Genomic DNA, 16,575 nt, shown 5'->3' with positions numbered 1-16,575 from the left:
TCTTCTCAGCGATGGCAGAGGCTTCAAAGACGGCTCCATCAGATGGAAGCACCAGCCAGTCGCAGGTAAGGGAACCCTGGGGTGGTGTTCACCTGCCTGTTCCCCGTTGGCTCCACAGGTGTTGTCCCCTTCCTGGTGGTCGGTGGGGAGAGGAGTTTCTGGGACCCTGGTGGTGGTTGGTCCTGGGGGGGCACTCCTGATGATCCCTGTGAATTACGCTGGTGGGCCCCAGTTATTGTACTGCTGTCTCTCTCGCTTCTCTTTTCAGAAAGCCTCAAGTAAATCAGCCCATGGCTCTAAGAGGAAGTGCCCTGTGTGCAGAAAAACACTAAGGGAATCCTGGACAAAAACTCTTTGTAGGCGTTGTATGGAGGGACTGTTAAGAGAGCAGACAGCAGAACAGGTGGTGGATCTGGCGGCGTCAGTTAAGGAGCTTTCTAGCACTTTCCAGTCTTTTCAAGCTCTATTTTCTTCTTTTCAATTGCCCCAGCCCCAAAGCAATCCCCCACCAGCGCAGCAGGTGGTTTCATCTGACTTAATGGATTTTCTCCCTAGTAGTGGTGAGAAGCCGGAAGGTCTGGCAGAGGAAATTGAGGAAGAAGCTGGCAGCGCCATTTCAGATTCTCAGGGAGAATCGGATACAGAGGGGGTGGACGGGGAGTCCACAAAATCCTCAAGGTAAAAGCTTTCACTAGAGGAGGTGGAAGAGCTCTTAGATGCCATCCACACCACTCTAGGTATCCAGGAGGAAAAGAAGGTGTTGTCACTTCATGATCAAATGTACAGGGGCTTGGAGGAACAGAAAAATAAAGTTTTTCCAGTCCATGACGTGTTGGTCAATGCCGTTAAAAAAGAATGGCAAGATCCATAAAGAAAACCTTTTTTCTCCAATGCACTGAAAAGATTTCCTTTTTTTGGGGGAGGATAATTTAGTCTGGAATAAAACTCCCCAATTAGATGCAGCCTTTTCCCAGGTGTCCAGACATACAGATCTGGCCTTCGAAGATATGGGGGTGCTCTCTGACCCCATGGATAAAAGGATGGATTCCCTTTTGAAAAAATCCTGGGACTCGTCAGACGAACCTTAAGCCCGCCATGGCGGCCACAGTGGTGGCCCGCAATGTGGAGTTCGGGCTCACTCAAATTAAGGCGCACATTGAAGCAGGAACAGCGAAGGAGACTATTCTCGCTTCTTTTCCCACGCTACTTAAGGGGGTGGCCTATTTGGCTGACGCCTCGGCAGAGTCGATGCGCAAGATCTTCAGCCCTGAACAATTCAGCAAGGAGAGCCTTGTGGCTTAAAACGTGGCAGGGGGACAGTGCGTCCAAAATAAAGCTCTGTGGTATACCTCTCACTGGAGATTTATTGTTTGGGCCTGGCCTGGAAGCCGTCCTGGATAGGACGGCCGACAAAAAGAAAGCCTTTCCCATTAAAAAGAAATATGGGCAACAGGCAAAAAAGAAATTTCAGTTTCACAGGAAATCTGAGACCCCTAAAACAGGTCACCAGAAGAAAGTCTAGGGACAAAAAGGGAAAGGGCGTGGGGCGGCAATTTTTTGCCCTCCTGAACAGCCCAAAAAGACCCAGTGACACAATAACGGTGGGAGGAAGGTTGGGGGCCTTCCTTCCACAGTGGGAGATGATCATCTCCAATCAATTTGTTTTGGGGATCATCAGAAGGGGTTACAGGTTGGAGTTTTCAAATCCCCCACCACTCAGGCTCTTAGTCACCAACCTACCAGTGTGTATGGAAAAAGCCTCCGCTCTCCTTTCCTCCTTACAGGAGTTGGAAGAACAGGAGGTGATTGTCCAAGTTCCAACTCCAGAGACAGGCAGAGGCTTTTACTCCCACATTTTTGTGGTCCGCAAGCCGTCTGGAAAATTCAGGCTCATCCTGAATATGAAGCCTCTGAATGTCTCCGTCACTTAAAAGAATATTCAGAATGGACTCGATCTATTCGGTCAGAGCGCTCCTCCCACCAAACTGCTTCATGGCATCAATCGATTTAAAAGATGCATACCTACACATTCCCATAGCAGAGGACCATCAAAAGTTCCTAAGGCTTAGCAGTAAGGACTGGGAAAAAGGTACTTCATTGGCAGTTCAGAGCGCTCCCTTTCGGGCTATAATCTTCCCCCCCCCGCATCTTCACAAAGGTGATGGTAGAAGTCCTGGCATTCCTGCGACTCAGGGGACTCTCAATAGTCGCAAATCTAGATGATCTTCTCCTGTTTGCCCCTTCAGCAGAACAATTGGTTCGGGACCTTCAGGTAGCAAGAGACACCCTGGAAAAATTAGGATGGCTCTTAAACCTGGAGAAGTCCAGTTTAGTCCCATCCCAGAGGGTCACCTTCCTGGGCTATGTGGTGGACTCAACGAGCCAAAGGGTCTTTCTTCCTTTAGAGAAGGTCCTAAAGGTAGACAAGGCCATGTTGCATTTGCAGGGCAGCCATCAGGTTTCGGTCAGGGAGGCCATGTCAGGTTTGGGATTGCTGACATCCACACTTCCAGCAGTTCATTGGGCGGGACTGCACTTTCGTTTTCTTCAGCTATTCATTTTGAAGGTCTGTGACCACAGTGAGAGCTCTTTGGATGCCTTGATCTCCATCCTGAATCAGGTCAAACGGGCCCTTTGGTGGTGGAGAAAGGGAGCAAATCTGTCCCAGGGTCTTGAGTGGATTCTGCCGGTAGCCAAGACGATCACAACCGATGCCAGCGGATCAGGTTGGGGAGCACACTTGGGTCCCAGATGGGTACAGGGTACCTGGAGGAAGGAAGACGCTCGAAGGTCCTCCAACTGGAGGGAGCTGAAAGCAGTAGAACTAGCACTCAGATCCTTTCAGGGGGAACTTCAGGGGCAACATGTGCGAGTCCGTTCGGACAATTCCCCTGCGGTAGCTTACATCAACAGGCAGGGGGGTACAAAAAGTTGCTCCCTGTGGTTTCTGGCAGAAGCCATCCTCGGGTGGGCCGAGCTCAACGTACTGTCTGTCGGCAACTCACTTGAAGGGAGATCAGAACCAGACAGCGGACTTCCTCAGCAGAACAACTCTGAGGGAAGGCGATTGGGTTTTAAACCAGGAGGTATTCAACATGGTTGTCAGGAGATGGGGAGTGCCATGCATAGACCTCTTTGCCTCAAAACAAAATTCCAACGCAGATCTTTTCTTCTCCCTGAACAGATAGGACTAGGCGCTGGGAATAGATGCACTGGCTCAGACATGGGCATTTTCAAAGTGCTATGCCTTTCCCCCTCCGGTGCTGATCCCTGCAGTGTTGAAGTTGCAAGGGGAGAATACGATCCTCATTCTGATTGCCCCTTATTGGCCCAGGAGACCGTGGTTCTCCATTCTAAAAAAACTGGCAATAGAACCTCTGTGGATTCTTCCGGTCCAGAGCAACCTTCTCACTCAAGGTCCAATCTGCTGCCCTCACGTGGACAGGTGGAGCCTGGTGGCTTGGCTTCTGAGGAGACATTGTTGAGGGGCAGGGTCTTTTCTGATCGTCTGATCACGACTCTCCTAAATTGTAGGAAAGTGGAGACTCAAACCATCTATTGTAAAGTATGGAAACGGTTTAATAGCTGGTCCTCAGAAGGCTCCTTTGACGTACAAAGTTCAGTGGCAGTGCTAGAATTCCTACAGTCGGGAGCAGACAAAGGTTTTAGCGCTTAGCACATTGAAAGGGCAAGTTTCAGCGTTGAGCGTTTTTCTAGAGAAACAGTTAGCGTTAGACCCTTGGATAGCAAGATTCTTTAAAGGTCTAAGTAGACAGAGGCCAGTTAGAACCTCTTCTCTTCCAGTGTGGGACCTTTCTTTAGTTTTGCAGGCCCTTACAAAGGAACCTTTTGAGCCATTGGAGTCCTGTTCTTTAAAATTAACCTCAAAACGGCATTTTTGGTGGCAATTACCACGGCAAGGCGAGTAAGTGAACTCAAAGCCCTTTCTATTAGGGCTCCTTATTTTCAAATTTTTCGGGATTGGGTGATTTTTAAAACCGATCCGGCCTTTTTTGCCGAAGGTGGCTTCAAAATTTCATAGAGGCCAATAAATCATCTTACCTACTTTCAGTTGGAATCCTGTGAGGGAACAGGAAAGTACATTTCATAAATTAGATGTTAGGAGGTGCATCCTTCAGTATTTAGAATACACTAGACAATTTAGGAAGTCTGATTCCCTTTTTGTGTTATTTTCGGGGTCTAGGAAAGGATCTCTCTAAGGTGGCTGTCCTGGAAAAGGACGTTACCGGTAAGTAACTCCATTTTTTTTGCACTATAAACAAAAAAAAAGTTACATTTTCCAAAAAAAACACAAAACAAGTTTTTTGCTATAATAAATATTCCCCCAAAAATATATATATAAAAAAAAAACATTTTTTCCTCGGTTGAGGCCGATACGTATTCTTCTTCTACATATTTTTGGTAAAATAATATATTATATATATAATATAATTATAATAAGAATTTGGTTTGCGCAAAAGTTATAGCGTCTACAAAATAGGGAATAGTTTTAGGGCAACATTTTTTTAAGTGTGTCCTAGGGATGTGTTCTATGTGTGACACGACACTGATCACAGCTCCTGATCACAGGGAGCTGTGATCAGGGAAATGCTTGTTTACATCAGCATTTCCCTGTTCTTCCTCTCCGTAAGACGATCGCGGTACTACCGGCGAACATAGAGTCCCCGGGACACACGGTCACACTGACGGAGCTCGCATGGGGCGCATACCCATAATGCCGCCTCTTAAAGGGGACGTACCTGTACGCCCATATGCCCAGCAGACCCATTGTGCCAACGCCATTGTGCGGGTCAGCAAGTGGTTAACAAATTATCACCCAAAGTTGTGGGGAAAAAAATCTGAAGTTGGGGGTTGCCAACAGGAATGGAGGGGAAATATTACAGTGGAGACTAGTATGTTCCTGGTGACAACAGATCCCTGTAAATGTATGTGGCTTTGTGGGCAGAGCCCTTCAGCCACGCTAATTTCTCTTCCGTTCATGGACGGACACAGCAGCAATTGACCTTGGGGTATTATCCTTCCTATTATCCTTCCTTCTAGGAGATTGACTAGGCAGAAAACAGCACTTCAAGTGTTAAAACACTTCTCACAGCACAGTACCTCCCAGGGGGCGGGTCCCCTGGGTACATCCCTCTTTCTGCCTCATGCAACCCCAGTTTTTTTCTGCCTAGCAAAAGGAGATGACATGGCTCTTCTGGGCCCATGTGCTCTGGAGATTTTTTTTGCGATTTCTCGCTTTTATTTTATTTTTTCCTGCATTTTTGGATCCTGGGATCTACAATCAACTGCCGACTGGGTGACTGGCTGGATCCTCGATCCTTGTAGTCCCCCCCATGTTTGGCCATCGAGCGTGTGCCGGATTTTAGCTACGCGCTGGGCCATCCACGACATGCCCCGTTGCTCCAGGGGTGGCTGGGCTATACGCTCCAGGGCACACATATGATCAGTCTCTATGGCTTTGTCACAGTGTACCGGGCCGACAGCCATACCGTAACTGCGCGGACGTTGGTTCTGTCTGGGATGCCTCCAGCCGGTGGTCGCAGGACGGGTAAGTAGTATCCCCTTGCCTTGGCAGGGTGGTGTGGCTGGTGCATTCCTGGGGAGGTCGATCGGGGGTCCACCCTACTTTCCTCTCTCCCTTCCTCTCCCTAATTCCCCGCATTCTGGGTGGTCTGCCGTGAGGTGGGGGGTCCGCCTGGGGGGCTCTGTCCTGGGGCTGCGGCTGCTGTCGGGGGTGCTGTATGTTTTTTTATTATTGCCGTGTGTGCGGGGGGACCTGCAGGGGTCATGTATTGTTTTGGCCGTTTTTTTTATTGGGGTTATTTCACTGCGGTGTTTTAAAACGTACTCGGCCGCCATTTTACCGGTGACGGCCACCTTTATTAACGATCGGCGGACATTTTCTTGTAGCCCGCATGCTGTTTTTTGCATGTTGGTGGCCATTTTGGAAGAAATAACAGCGCGAGCGGCTGCAGCACACTTCCTGAGGGATGGCACAGCACGGACAGTGTTTTAGCTTACACAGCAGCACTACAGCCTGGTCGGGTGGTGAGTCCTCTGGGGGGGGGGGGGTCCCCTGCTCTCTGTTGCGGCCGCAAGGAGGGCCTGTGGGTCTTGCCTTGCAGTACAAGGGTGGCATTGGAGTAGGTCAGCATGGCGTCCGAACCGGAGGCTTCTCCCCCTGACATGCCGGAGTTAACCCTTAGTGCCCCTGTTCCTGCGGCCTCCATGGATGCTATGACGGCAGTCCTTGAGGCGTTTGTTGCCAGGTTTGAAGCTGCGAGTGGCCAGAAGGGGGGGTAAAAAGCGCCCCCCTCCTCCCGCCTTCTTCTGGGAATGTCTCTGACACGGAATCGTGCCCTGCTACTGCGTCCGGCCCTGGTTCCGTTATGTCAGAAGATGCAGGCCTAGCCCACACGGACAGTGAGGATGACTTTGCATCAGGGTCAGCGCATGATAAAGCGCTTGTTGGAGCTCTTATCACTGCGGTGCGGGATACTCAAAAACTTGAGGATTCGGCGGAGGCATCAGACATACCGGTCCCTTTTGGTTTCCGCAAGCCGGCCCGCACCGCAAAAGTGTTTCCTTGTGTTCCATATCTGGACAAAATACTGTACATGGAATAAGATCGGCCGCAGAAAGTTTTTTTCTGTTCCTAAATGTTTTGCGGTCCGTTATCCGTTTTGAGGAGGATTTCCTAAAGAAATGGACCTCTCCTCCGTCAGTGGACCCCCCTGTGTCCAGACTGAACAAGGCGACCACGTTGCCTGTGGAAGGGGCTCCCACTTTTAAAGACCCCGCAGATAGGAGAGCTGAGGCCCGCTCCATATTCACAGTGGTGAAGTCGGCGGTGAGACCGGTCTTTGCCGGGGCTCTAGTGTCAGACACTTACCGAACGGGCAAAGTTGTTGCTGAGCTAGAGGCGCAGAATTCCTCTGAGGTCTGTGTGGAACAAGTTGGTGCAGGGCCTAAAATTTGTCTGTGAGTCGGCCCTGGATACGCTTCCCCTGCTTTCCAGGGCCTCCACCTACGCGGTGGTGCTACGCCGATTTTTGTGGCTGAAGTCTTCAAAAAAGGCCTTGGTGGACTTACCCTTTAAGGGTGAACGGCTTTTTGGGGCGTCTCTGGATGACATCCTAAAAGATGCCACGGGAGGTATGAGTACTCTGCTTTCTCAATCGGGAAAAGGTAAGGAGCCTCCCCGTAAGCAGGGGCCCCCCTTTACCGCCCACAAGCGTTTTTTTCGTCCGCCGGTGCGACAGAAAAACGTTTCCAGGGCGCTAAGGCGCCCGCTGAAGGACAGAAGCGCCCCTGGTACCACATGCCTGCTCCCGCATGAAGGCCTGCTCCCGCCCGTGTCTCGGGTGGGGGGCCGGCTTCGCGGCTCGGAGGCCTCTTCTTTCCGATCGGTGGGTTTTCGAAGTAGTTTCCTCGGGGTACAAGATAGTTTCTCTCTTGTCCACTAAACAGATTTTTTCCTTCCAGCTTCCTCCGGTACGTCGAGAGGCCCCGTCAGGGGCTGTTCAGGATCTGCTGGTCAGGGGAGTGATTGTACCGGTTCCTTCACTGGAGGGGTTTCAGGGGTTTTACTCCAAGTTGTTTGTAGTCCCCAAAAAGGAAGGGGTCTGCCCAATCCTGGACCTCAAGGCCCTCAACTGTTTTTTGTCAAAGTGCAACATTTTTTAGAATGGAGTCGGTTCACTCTGTAGTGGCGGCGCTCCATCAGGGGGATTTTCTGGCATTCCTTGGATATCAGGGACGCGTACCTGCATATCCCCATATGCGCAAAGCACCAGAGATTTCTGCGCTTTGCGGTCAGAGAGGACCACTTTTAATTTGTGGCCCTCCCTTTCGGCCTGGCTTCGGCGCCACGGGTTTTCACCAAGGTGCTCCCTCCGATTCTGGCCCTGCTGAGGCAGCACGGGATCGCTTTTGTAAGATACCTGGACGACCATCTCCTGAGAGCTTCTTCAGGCTCAGAGTTAGAGGTGGATGTGTCTATCACCTGCCAGTAATTCGGTTGGCTGCTGAATGTCCAGAAGTTAGTGTTGGTACCATCTCAGTGTCTGGAATACCTGGGGTTGGTCCTGGATTCCTCGGAGGTGAGAGTTTTCCTCCCAAAGGAAAAACTACAGACACTGCAATCTGCGGTGCAGCGGTTGGCGACCCAGAAGTGGTCGTCTCTTCGGTTTTGCATGCGGGTTCTGGGTCTGATGGTGGCCTCTTTCGAGGCGGTTCCCTATGTTCAATTCCACACTCGAGTGTTACAGAGAGAAAATCTGTCGTGTTGGGACAAATGCTCCCTTCGTCTCTGGATTACCAGATCCGGGGGAGTCGCCTGGCCAGGTCCTCCCTGGTGTGGTGGCTGACGTCTCCGCTACTTCGGACCGGGAAATCGTTTCTGCCGTGTTATTGGACGGTGGTCACAATGGATGCCAGTCTCTCCAGCTGGGGAGGTGTCTGGGGTGTCCAGTCAGCCCAGGGGCGCTGGACTTGGGAGGAGTCCCGCCTACTGATCAATGTCCTGGAGCTCCGGGCGATCAGGCTGTGCCTCTCCAAGTGGTCTCTGGGTCTGCAGGACCGACCGGTCAGGATCCAGTCCGACAACGCCACGGCGGTGGCGTATGTCAATCATCAAGGGGACACACGGAGCTCGGCTGCAGCGGCGGAAGCCGCTCACATCCTTCAGGTGGGCCGAAAGGTACAACCTGGCTCTGTCGGCCGTGTACATTCCGGCGGTTCAGAACTGGCAGGCCGACTTCTTAAGTCGCCAAACGCTAGACCAAGGAGAATAGTCGCTACACCCGGATCTGTTTCAGAGCCTGTGTCTGAAATGGGGCACTCCAGACGTGGATCTTCTGGCGTCCCGTCTCAATCGAAAGGTGTCACGGTTCGTGGCCAGGTTAAGAGACCCGTGGGCGGACGCGTCAGACGCGTTGTTGGCACCGTGGGGTCACTATCGCCTACTCTACGCCTTCCCTCCACTGAAGCTTCTTCCTCGCCTGCTGCACAGAGTGGAAGCCGAGAGGATACCAACAATCCTGATCGCTCCGGATCGGCTGCGCTGTCCCTAGTACACGAATCTGGTGCGTCTGGTGGCAGACGTTCCTTCGCGTCTGCCCCTACGAGAAGATCTGCTGTCGCAGGGTCCGATCTTTCACCCTGCTTTACAGTCGTTGGCTTTAACGACGTGGCTGTTGAGAACCAGGTGCTGAAGGACCGAGGCCTGTCGGACTCGGTGATTTCTACCATGCTACGAGCACGGAAGTCTACTTCACGGAAGATTTACCATTGTACGTGGAAGGCCTACATCTCTATGTGTGAGGAGATGAATTGGCACCCCCGTACATTCGTGATGTCCCGGATTCTGCTGTTCTTACAGCGTGGGGTGGATCAGGCTCTCGGCTTAAGTACGGTTAAGGGTCAGATTTCGGCCTTGGCTGTTTACTTTCAGCGACCATTGGCGCACTCTCTGGTGTGTACGTTTGTGCAGGGGGTTCGGCATGTGGCCGCAGCACCACCTTATCCCTGTGGATGACCAAGTAGGGAGCCTTGCAAGACAAGGCCGCTAGTTCAGATACTCGTCTTACTTTGGCAGCCGTCATTCCTTCCTAAGGTTGTTTCGGCTTTTCACATTTAATGAGGACATTGTTCTTCCCTCCTTATGTCCTCGGCCGAAGAACCCGAAGGAAGCCATGTTGCATTCCTTAGACGTGGTTCAAGCCCTACGGGTGTACTTGTCTGCTACGGCTCCGTTTCGGAGGTCGGATTCACTATTCGTGTCGGTGACTGGTCCTAAGAAGGGTCTGGCGGTCTCGTCGGCCACCATTTCTAGGTGGATCCGACAGGACGTGCTTCAGGCCTATGCCCTAAAGGGGTGGGCGCCCCCCTTTCAGGTTACGGCGCATTCGACCAGGGTGATTGGTGCCTCTTGGGCTTTCCGCCATCAAGCGTCTGTTTTACAGGTGTGTAAGGCAGCGACTTGGTAGTCAGTCCACACCTTTTCAAAGTTTTACGAGGTGGATGTGAGTGCATCTGCGGATGCCTCCTTTTGGCCGCAAAGTTTTACAGGCGGCTGTTTAAGGTTGAAGTTCTACGTTGAGGAACTCTGGTTTGTTTGGGGTGAAGTTTGGTTTGCTGTGTTTTCCCACCCCTCGATTTTTGACACTGCTTTGGGACGTCCCTAAGGTCAATTGTTGCTGTGTCCATCCATGAAGGGAAGAGAAAATAGGATTTTTGTACTCACCGTAAAATCCATTACTCGAGTTCATGGATGGACACTGCACCCTCCCCTCCTTTGCCCCCTCCTTTGTACTGCTTGTTTACGAACTGGGGCTGCATGAGGCAGAGAGAGGGATGTACCCGGGGGACCCGCCCCCTGGGAGGTACTGAGAAGTGTTTTAACACTTGAAGTGCTGTTTTCTGCCTAGTCAATCTCCTAGAAGGAAGGATAATACCCTAAGGTCAATTGCTGCTGTGTCCGTCCATGAACTCAGAGAAATGGATTTTACGGTGAGTACAAAAATCCTCTTTTTAAAATATGGCAGCAGCTGTGGGGGAGCGGTACCTCCACTCATTGTCACAGGGGAGGGTGGTTGGCAAGGCGAGAGGGGGGTTCTGCATGAACATGTTGCATCCTAAATACTAGTGTAACGTGTTTGAAAGATGAACCTATCCTTTACAACAGAGACCAAGCTGTGATAGATGGCACTGTGAGATCCCAGCCACTGTCCCAAATTGGTGTCAATCACCCAGCACAGATTTTCTAGCTGGTGAGACAAAGTGCCAGCAGACTGAGAATGTTTAACATGGGCTTTGATAACTCTGAACAGCCCCTTAAATAAAAATCGCTGCCACCACGTCTTAAGAGAATACCAGAATGTTTTATTGTGCAGTGTTTTGTTCTTTAAAGTGGATGTAAACCCACTTTCATCCTTTCTAAACTACTGCCATAGTGCTGATCTATAAGGATATACCTGCCTCCTGCATGTATCCTCACTGCCCTCCTCTATACTCCTTTTTTGACATGCATTTTCTCCTGTGTATTCCTTACACTAAATTCTGCTATGATCACGAACATCCAGTCAAAATCCAGAAAAATATCCAAATGCCTGTCTCAGGCTAGTGCATGAGATATGTAAATAACCTGTCATTCACAGCAAGGGGGAAGAATGGACAAAAGTTTTCTTTTATTTGTCAGTTTATCTCACTGAAAGAAGAGGATTGCTCAGAGCTGAGTGAGTGAGAAACTTGTATAGCGCTGCACATACGAACTAAATCGCCTCTGGGCGCTCGTTTGTCTATTTCTCCTTTGAACTCAAAAGAGATGGGTTTTGATCTTTCTCCTAAAGGTCAAGTGATTCTCCTCCCACCGAATGCTGGTTGGTAAAGCGTTCCATAGTCTGGGGCCCTGGAGCGCAAATCTTCGTTCTCCCTTGGACTTGTATCTGTTTTTTGGTATTTGGAGTAGATTTTGATTGGTGGATCGCAGAATGCGATTGGAGTTGTAAGCTTTTCGTTTTTCAAATAAATATTGGGGGGCATTTCCTTGAACACATTTGTGCGTCAGACAAAGTGCTTTGAAAGTAATTCTGTCTTTTACTGGCAACCAATGAAGGGTTCTCAGTGAAGGAGAGATTGATTCCCAAGGTTTTTTCCCAGTCACAAGTCTAGCAGACGTATTTTGAACGACTTGCAGACAGGTGATTTGGTACTTTGGGAGTCCGAGGTAGAGGGCATTTGCATAGTCCAGCCTGGAGTTAACAATTGTTCCCACCACGTCTGCTACCGTGTTTCCCCGAAAATAAGCCCAGGTCTTATATTTTTGGCAACAAGACACAGTAGGGCTTATTTTTGGGGTACGTCTTACCATGTAATGTGCTGTCTTCTCTTCCCCTCTCTCGACCTGCCTGTTAGGAATCCCCAGTGTGAACTTGGTTAAAATGCTTGTTAATCTTGTAATCCACTCTATTACTGTAGTATATAATGTACAATGTGTGTATTTTTGTAATATGATTGTGCCAAATACCTTCATTATAGCACCGCTCTGCGCTTTTGTGACCTGCCGGAGCTCTCTTCCCTGCATTTATGTTACAGAAACACACACGTTGTACATTGTGTACTACTGTAATAGAGTGGGTTATAGGATTTTAAACTAGGGCTTATTTTCGAGGTAGGGCTTATATTGCAGTCTGCCTGGAAAAGTACGCTAGGTCTTATTTAAGGGTAGGTTTTATTTTCGGGGAAACAGGGTATGTCCTCTTTAGGAATAAATGGAATAAGTCTGCGTAGTATGCGCAGCAGATGGTGCGATCTGCTGACTACTGACCCTATTTGTGCATCCATTGTCATGTAGGTGTCGAAGATGACTCCAAGACTTTTGACTTTGGTGCTAGGGGTAATGATTTGGCCCAGAATGGGCGGGGGTGTCCAAGTTGTTGCCAGTTGATTCTTCTGATTGGCGTGAAACAGGAGAAGTTTTGTTTTTAATCCGTGCGTTTAAGATAACTTTGACATACAGTTTTCTATCAAAGAGAGGGATTTCTCTAGCCCTAGATGATCCTTTTTGTTGCAGATGCGAAAGTACAGTTGTGTGTCATCCGCATAAGAGTGGTAAAGTAGCTTTTGGCTACTGATGATTTCAAAGAAAGGGCGGAGGTAGTTGTTGAACAGTACCGGCGACAGGGGGGATCCTTGCGGGTTTTTCAGAAGTGAAAGGTCCCAATTTCACTATTTGTGATCGGTTTTCCAAAAAGGAGGAGAACCAGGATAGATCACATTCCGCGACTCTGGCTACTTCCGCTAGCCAAGTTAATAGTAGTTTGTGGTCTACCGTGTCAAAAGCAGCGCTTAGGTCCAACAGTACCAGAAGACAAGATTCTCCTTCGTCTGCGGCCTCGAACATCATCCCATATTTTAAGCAGTGCTATTTCTTTCCCGTGACCGGGACGGAAACCCGATTGAAAAGGATCGAGCAAATTATGGATATCTAGATGCTGTTGCCACTGTTGTGCCACTACTTTCTCCATTACCTTGGAGAAGACGTTTAGGCCTGTTATGGGACGACGATGTTTTGGGTCTTTGTGGTCAAGGGTGGGTTTCTTTAAGATTGGTTTTATTATGCCCTGCTTCAATTGGGAGGGCACTATGCCTTCCTTGAAGGTTTATACTGGTTTATACTGGTTTATAAGCTGCGTGATAGGTGGTGCCAGGATATTGGCACATTCCTTCAGCAGTTTGGTGGGGATGATATCATTAGGCGATGTGCTGTCTCGCAGAATACCGATGATATTGTTGGTGGCCTCAATGGGGATGAGTTTAAGCGTGAACTTTGTTGATTGCGGTGAGTTTATGAGGGTATTGGGCGAGTGATTGAGGGGGGGTTACAGGGGGTACTGTTTCGCTGAATGCTTTCACGTATTTCTTCTATTTTGTTAACGAAGTAATCCGATAATTAATTGCAAAATTCTTGGAAATCAGAATTGGGGGCTTCAAGACAGACTAGATTCATGGTCTGGGTGACCAGCTTGAAGAGTTCACGAGGGCGGTTAAGGGCATTGGTGATGGCATTGGAAAAATGCATTTTTTTGGCTTTAAAGATTTCTTTGTGATATTTTTTTGTTATTGTCTTGTAAATGGCGTGGTTTTCCTCTGAAGAGCTTCTTTTCCCGGCGGCTTCTGCTCTTCTGCGCTCTTGCTTCAGCAACGACAGCTGGTAGTTAAATCAGCTGGCGTTGTTTTTCTGGATGCAGGTTTTGCGTTTTGGCGCTACTAAGTCGGCTGACTGTAGTAGAGCTGTGTTGATAGCATCCAGAGTTTCTGTGGCGGTTTGATGTAGTTGGATTGTTTTTATTTTTTTCCCTAATGTAGTTTTTAAGAGTTCCGAATGGAGCTTCTTCAGAGATCTGGTCCAGTGCGTTGTCACCGGTTTTAATCTTTTTGTTAAGGGGGCGTATTTGGTAATTATGAATTTAATTACATGGTGGTCAGTGCATGGTAACGGCTCATTTTTCAGATTGTTTATTTCCAGATCTTGTCTGAAAATAAGATCGAGCGTATGCCATGACGCATGTGTGGGCCCACTTACTAGTTGTTGCAGCCCTAATCGTTCCAAATGGTCGATGCAGGCGTCAGCAACGGGATCCTGTGAGGAGTTGGCCCAAAGGTTGAAATCACCGAGCAGCAGAGAATATGTTTGCTGTTTAGGGTATAAGTGGAAATGAACTCTGTCAAAGGTGAAAGAAGCTGCGATTTTGGACCCGGAGGTCTATAGCAGAGTAGAATATGGACGGTTTCCTGGGGATTGGTTTGCAGTTGCAGAGTGAGGGTTTCCATGAATGGAAGAGGGTTTTTGAAGGACTGGTTTAGTGATCGCGAGGTGAGTCTTGTGGATCACCGCCAGGCCTCCTCCTCTTTGCCCCACTCTGTTTTCAGTTATAATACGATAGTTTTCAGGCACCAGTTCCCCCAGAATGGTGTTAGTCGGCTGTAAGCCAGCTTTCTGTGATAAAGAGGCAGTCTAAATCGTATTGTATAATGAAATCATGGATTTCTAGTCAGTGTTTTACTGCCGATCTTGTGTTGATCAAAGCACATATGTGCTTAGGCTGGGGTAAGTGGCTGACATTTTTGACAGTTGATCGATTCTCAACAGTTGCTCAATTCTTAGAGCTTTTTTGGTGACGCCTGGCAATATCGCGGCAAATGGCTTTAGACCCCAAATGGTTTCTGCAGAGTATCTCAGATTAACCATGGTCGCCGGGGGGGGGGCAGATGTATTATCGGAGGGTTTTCACTGGCGATGGGAAGGAAGATAACTAATCCTCTCTCCCTGGTTGATCCAGAGGAAGGCAAAAAACCCCTAGCCGTGCTAAGCCAATGTGCAGTGGCAGGGGAAAAAATTCCTTCCTGACCCCTCAAGGGCGATCGGGCAAACCCTGGATCAAGTGCTAAAGAGATGGTGGATACCTATTAGGGCAGCATGAGGGGGGGAGGGGGATGTCCTCCCTCCTAAATTTATCCGGTGGGAGCCAATTTCCAGTTTTTGGGTTGTGGAGGAGGGAGTGGGGGTGAGTGAATAGGGATACCCCAGTGCTGGGGTGTATCAAGCTGGCTACCGACCGAGGCCTAAGACTGTGCGGCTGGATGGATCATGCAGGATGAGGCTCGGGGGTACCTGAGAGAGGATGGGGATCCTCCTGTGGTCAAAAGGCAGGGGGGGGAGTGTTTCCAGGTAGTTTGGGGGAGATTGCTGGGTGTGGATGCGGCGCGCCAACTAGGCCGCGGTTGAAGCCGCTGTCTTTCCTAATCGCGGCCGCCGCAAATCGTTCCAGGAGGTGGCGGATGGGCGCGAGGGCAAAAGTAGGGTTATGGATGGCTGAAAATCAGAGGCGGAGAGGTGGCGGGGGGATGCCTCGATAACGTCTAATGGTGTGGGGGGAGAGAGCTAGGCCCTGGCTCTGCAGTGATTAGCCCGCTGCCACGGCTTGTCCTGAAAAGGACGACCGCCAACGGCCCCCGGGAACAGGTGGAATGGCCCTGAAAAACAGGGGCTTACCTTACAGGGCTCCTGGGAGGTGATGGCTGCTGAGCAAGGAGGGAGGCTCGGGGAAAAGAGGATATCGTTGGTCCTCATGCTATGGTAGCAGATGTTGTAGCAAGGTGGTAGGAGCAACCTGCCTGACTGTCAAGTCTATCTGTCTATCTGGTCCCTGGGTGAGAGCAGACTCGTCGAAGCGTCCTACTCCACCACCGCTGGATTAACTTTATGGCAAGACTGGGCACAGAAGATAGGAAATCTTATACTCTACATTGTGACAGCAAAAAAAAAAAATCGGGTTTACATCAACTTTAAACCCGTGTTCACACTGCCAGCGACTTCAAATTCGGACCCCAACGTGATTCTGGCATGACTTGCATGCTTTTTCTTTAACCACTTAACGCCCGCCGCACGCCTATTTACATCCACAGAATGGCACGTACAGGCAGATGGGCGTATATATACGTTCCTGCCTTCTAGCGGGTGGGGGGTCCGATCGGGACCCCCTCCGCTGCGTGCGGCTTACCGCGGGGAGCGATCCGGGACGACGGCGCGGCTATTCGTTTATAGCCGCTCCGTCGCGATCGCTCCCCGGAGCTGAATAACGGGGAGAGCCGTATGTAAACACGGCTTCCCCGTGCTTCACTATGGCGGCTTATCGATCGAGTGATCCCTTTTATAGGGAGACTCGATCGATGACGTCAGTCCTACAGCCACACCCCCCTACAGTTGTAAACACACACTAGGTGAACCCCAACAGCGCCCCCTGTGGTTAACTCCCAAACTGCAACTGTCATTTTAACAATAAACAATGCAATTTAAATGCATTTTTTGCTGTGAAAATGACAATGGTCCCAAAAATGTGTCAAAATTGTCCGAAGTGTCCGCCATAATGTCGCAGTCGCGAAAAAAATCACTGATCGCCGCCAATAGTAAAAAAAAAAAAATTAATAAAAATGCAATAAAACTATCCCCTATTTTGTAAACTCTATAAATTTTGCGCAAACCAATCGATA

The 16,575-nt window shown here is 49.6% G+C and overlaps 1 protein-coding gene across 3 annotated transcripts in view; it reads left to right on the top strand.

Annotated features, from left to right (window-relative positions):
- The window catches only part of NUTF2 (nuclear transport factor 2), a 257,157-nt gene that overhangs the window by 50,091 nt on the left and 190,491 nt on the right, over positions 1-16,575 (top strand). The gene's annotated exons all lie outside the window — the stretch shown is intronic.

Source organism: Rana temporaria, chromosome 11, assembly GCF_905171775.1.
Source record: "Rana temporaria chromosome 11, aRanTem1.1, whole genome shotgun sequence".
Classification (NCBI taxonomy): domain Eukaryota; kingdom Metazoa; phylum Chordata; class Amphibia; order Anura; family Ranidae; genus Rana; species Rana temporaria.
This window is presented reverse-complemented; position numbering and strand designations above follow the sequence as displayed.